Source organism: Pinus tabuliformis, chromosome 7 (assembly GCF_031772625.1).
Source record: "Pinus tabuliformis cultivar Carrire ecotype Pingquan chromosome 7, CPIR1, whole genome shotgun sequence".
NCBI lineage: Eukaryota > Viridiplantae > Streptophyta > Pinopsida > Pinales > Pinaceae > Pinus > Pinus tabuliformis.
This window is the reverse complement of record NC_142293.1, coordinates 1,702,844,242-1,702,849,484: the sequence shown is the minus strand read 5'-3', so window position 1 is coordinate 1,702,849,484 and position 5,243 is coordinate 1,702,844,242. Positions and strand designations below refer to the sequence as shown.

At 40.8% G+C, this 5,243-nt stretch overlaps 1 pseudogene; it reads right to left on the bottom strand.

Annotated features, from left to right (window-relative positions):
• Positions 1-378: 378 nt before the first annotated feature.
• On the bottom strand, positions 379-4,358 carry LOC149255091 (strigolactones hydrolase CXE15-like; annotated as a pseudogene).
• Positions 4,359-5,243: the final 885 nt, after the last annotated feature.

Genomic DNA, 5,243 nt, shown 5'->3' with positions numbered 1-5,243 from the left:
TAAATTTTCTAGCTGGGAAGGAACTTTCCTGGAAAGATTATTATCATTCAAGGCAAGGTACCTAATAATCTTCAATTCCCCAAATGATTCTAGAATGGTTCTAGTATAATCCAAGGATGAACGATCCAAACTGATCAAGGACTTGACAAATATATATATATATATATATATATATATATATATATATATATATATATATATATATATATAGATAGATATATATATACCAATAAAGTAATATAAATGTAGATGACAACTTCAACTAAACAATACTTGAGATAGAAAATCATCACAACTAAATTTCTTACTTTTATGATCTTTACGATTGACGTACGACTTTCCATTAATGCATGCCACTTTGCAAGCGGGAAGGATGCCCTAAAAGCAACTCTGGATGAAACGATCCACGCCCTCGAGAAGTTTAAATGTCTCCTTGGCAATGTTGGAACTTAACCGAAGTTCAAATCTCATTGAGTACACTAATCTGCAGTGGTGGAAGCTAAAGGGGCGGATTCCCCAATCCCGTCTTGGCGGCACGTGAGTCTGCTCTTGCTAAAATCATAGGATCTTAGTATATCCGACTTGCAGGTGGTTGGATGTACTCCTGGTGTTATAGAGGCAGCTACAAGGATTGATCCTGGGTCTCCCATAGATTAGGATTGGCAATTACCGATTCACCATGTGGTTAAAAAGAAAATGTTGGAACTTGAGATCATATCTAATGGCAATCTCATTGAGATAGAAAATGTGGCCCACATTCTCAGAACAAAATGCCTCCACATCATGCTCAACGCTTTTCATGGCTTCACAATACTCTATCTTTGTATCACGAATGAGGTCTCTGTTAGCAATGACCAGTAGCATGCATGAAAAATTTAGACCATTTAGAGGTGGAGCGTCGGGTCCCATTAGGTTGGTGATGGAAGGATTTTTTGTAGTGATTCCCTCCGGCGAAGATAGTATTAGGAACTTATCAACCATGTCCAGAGTCAAAAGCGTAGATTCATATAGATTCTTCTTTTCAGATTGGATTCTCTTAGATCTCACGTAACCACTTAGGTGTTTGGAAATACCTCCTTGCACATAGACAGGGTATAGTAAATCAGGTGGCACTTTCTAAGCGCAGAGACCCACCTCGTGAACAAGGTTTGCCCCACAACTATCACCCATCAGAATGCATCGACTGAAATTTGCGTAACAAGTGAGCCATGGTTGCTCTATTTCCCCACAGTCCATGGAGTGGAGCCATAAAATAATGCCAAATGAATCCTCGTAGGCTGTGGGGAGACGGTACTCCGAAGCGAGCCTGGAATCCACCGACACACATATCACGTTGGATGCCCTAACAAGGCAACTGTAGAAGTGATAATACATTTTCCAGTCGGGTTGGCTTACACAAAACCATCCCCTGTGAAGATGGATCACCATGCCCACTCTTTGGTTTTCATGCTCCTGTAGCACTGTTTGAGGAAGATAAATGTGCACCCACACTCCGGTTTCCTCGTTGACAATGACCATCCTTAAGTCGATTGCAGATTCCTAGAATATTCGGGAATCTGACGGACATGGGCGCGGTCAATTTTTTTACCACGCCCATGTCCGTCGGATTCCTCAATATTCCAGGAATCTACAATCAACTTAAGTTCACTGGTTGACAACGACATCTTTGGTGGCCACTCTCTCGACCAAGGTGTTGTTGGAAGGGGGCACTAGCATGGTGAGAACCAACACTTGCTCATCCTGCTCGCTCCACTTTCTTTCCATATTACCATTGCTAAATACCCTGAGCCATCCATACACATCCTCCACCCCCTCTTTACCTATTCTCACTTTCAGATGAAGAGACAAAGCTCACAAGTATTGGAAGAGGATTTTTGCACGATGTGCACTCTAGGATATGGTATCATCAATAATGTTGCTTATCCCCATTTATGGATATCATGGATTGCTTATTGCAACATATTCCTGAAACTTTCCAAGCAAGTGGCTCTATGGCCCTGCATTGCTTTAAATCATCTAATAAATATAGTTACATATCAATTGTTCTCGACTTTGTGACCCTGCATTACTTTAACTCTTCTAATAAATTAATGACATCTCAAATTGTTGTGAGAATCTCATTTTCTTCGGCCCTCCGATGTACATGAATCTCTAATCACAAATCTAAACTAAAAGCAAATCTAAACATAGAAATCACTGCAATAGAGTTAGCAACACTAAATATCACAGAGGTCACACAATCAACAATGACTACCTCTACCTAAAACCTCATGGAGATACCTGTCAATGAACCCCAATGCACATGTATTTTTGCAATAATTGCAACTTGGATTTGAAAAATGTTTCACATAAACCTCGCGTTAAGTTTTTACAGATCCAAGAAAAGTTTTGCGACAAAAAGGATTCGAGTTAAAAGACCGCAAAGAAAATATTCAAAACATTAGAGCTTAGTGACGACAGTTTTGGATTGATATAAATAGAAGGAGCATGAATAAAACATGACTCGATAGAACTCGTCCACCGTACCCCTTCAATAGTCATACCCGAGAGAAGGAAGAAAATCACAGGGCATAATCAATACATGTAGGAAGAATGAATGAGAGTTCTTGTTCTTCTCCTTTACCAACCCAATTCCAAGTGAAGGTCCAAGTTGTTGGCCTTGAAACTAGTATTTTATCGAGTAATTTTGTTTTGAGAGGTTGTATTGTATTTCATAGAAAGGTGGAAGAGACATTAGTATGGCTTAGTGAGATAGTTAGGTAGTTACTAGAGCATAAATGAAGGAGGTAATGGATCTCATGGATTAAAACATTTCAATCATCTAACATTTGATCCAATGGTGCAGATAGGGACAATGACAGCTGGGGGAGTTGTTTTTAGAGGGGAACGCCTTACGACGTAATTATGGTGGAAAGTAATTGATGGTAGATATGCTATTTACTTGAGTATAAGTTATCTAAAGCTTAATTCAATAATGTAAAGATGACCAGTTATAATCAGATCGAGACTGCCAAGACCGCCATGCCCGCTTAGTCCAAGGCCGAGACTGGACTGGATCTCTCATGTTGAGACAACTGGATATTGCATAACCGGAAGTTGGGCTTTTAGATACGTGTCGGGTCCTTAGGTATTGCCGAGCCCATTGCCGTGACCAAAACGAGACACCGCGGCCATAGCAGGGACTGCTGGAACGAAGCCGATTATTGAATCTTACTAAATGCGGCAAAGCCAAAAGCTGTTTTTGTTTCAATTCGTGTCGGGTCAAGGGGACTACGTGTCTTCTCACTTGCTCCAGAAATCTTTGTCGGGGGGTTGGTATGTGCATAAACTCCCTTACATGAGAGTGGCACCAGTTTTCGCCATTTTTATCCTTAAGCCACTAAAGGAGGTCTGATCCTATTTCTCAGTTTCCCTTTGCTCCAGACAGCTCTGTCATATCCTCCCCATTGTCACTCTTGCACCACAAACGTTCCAAAAATAGAACTCCTGTTCTAGTTTCAATTATTCCTGTACTGGCATCTTATTTAGCTGTTTCCGAGCCTTGGTTAACTGTCGCAGCATAAGCTCATCTTTTACACTTTTTCTTCTGTTTTACTCTGGTCTGTCGTCCCAGTGGCCATGAAATGCACTTGGCTTTTCTGTTTTGGTGGTCTTCGGTGGTTCTTCAGACTCTCTGGTGGTTTTCACGGGTCAAAAAGGTATGCTAACTTTGTATTCCTGTGTTAAATCTCAATAGGTTACAGAGAAACCAAAAAAGTTTCGTTTTTTCCTCAAAATCTTGTGACTCTTTTGGTTTGGGGGATGAATGTCTCTGTGTCTTATTAAAAAGTTTTTATCCCGCCTTAAAGCCATTGTAAATGAGCTCAATATTTGCAAGAAATTATGTTCTTTGAATTCAAATGTTTGTATTGTATCTCGGCCCTGTTTAGATTTCGGGTGTAGAATTGGGAAATGGTGGTGTAAATGTAGAGGATGCTATTGTTGCTGTTTAGCTTTTCTCTAGTCTCATCAAGAGGTTTTCTGCTATTTGCACTCTCAGTGTTTCCAATTAAGCTGAACAGTCTTTCTTGAAAGTCTTCCTCGAATGTCATAGGATGCCTTATATGCCTCTTAATCTTCTGTATCTTTTTTCTAAGTCTAGCTTTCCTTCTAGTTTTCTGGTCCGAACAGTAAAACCGGGCTCTCTGTAACTTGGCCTTCCCTCTGGTTTTTCTGACGACAGAAAACCTCTCCGATAAATCTTTCTCTGTTTTCCGGGGTGGGGAGGGAATGCGCGGTATGCGAAAAGACAAATGGTTGGATGAAAGCATGCGAAGCCTGTCTTCCTCGCTGCTGTTCTCTACGATGATCGTCAGCATTTTACCTATCTGGCTTAGCATATTTATTTTCATATGGTCTTTTGTCAGTTAAAAGTACCCTTTTAGCTGTCTATTATCCTTCTTGGTCGATATCTCAAGATGTTTCCATAGATTCTATCAGTTTTCAGCTAAATGGAATTATTCGCACCACCCGAACATCCCTTTCCTTATCCAGATCGTGTCCTTTTACCCTGATTCCCATGCAATCAGCATATCATTGCACTTGATCCCACACATTTAGACCATTACATCATCTGTCAGAGTTGTTGACGATTTGACTTTCTTTTCTCGGCCTTGATGGAGATATCGTCCGACATGTCTGCCTCGTCTACGCTGGTGCATGCCACCATCGAAGCGAAAACGCTCCACAGTGGAACATGCCAACAGTGTGACTGGTAGTCTACTATGGCTGAATTAATTATCTCACCATCAACCCAGTCGGCTCGAGTATAAAGGTGGCAAATATGAATTACCTCGACGTAAACATAAGCAGCGTCCTATAAAGACCATTCCGCCACCTTCTGCCATCAACCTTGATAGTGTTTTCCTTTCTGATAGAATTGCCAGCCTCCAAAAGCATGCTCTAGTAGGACGCTGGTATTTTCCAGATATGGATGAGGCCCAGATGAGGAATTGGCTTGGATCAAAATGGAAATCCTTATTGGGTTATATTCCTACGATTATCGAACTTATGAAGAATCGGTATAGCTTTCATTTTCTGAGTGTAGAGGATCTAGAGATAATTCAGACCCTACCATGGTTCATGGTAAGAGCATTCTAGATCTTCACCACAGGTATATCAGATATAATCCTCTGCTTAACACCTCGTCCAATAATCTTATTTGGGTTAAGCTACCTGGTCTCCCTATTGAATTATGGACGAAG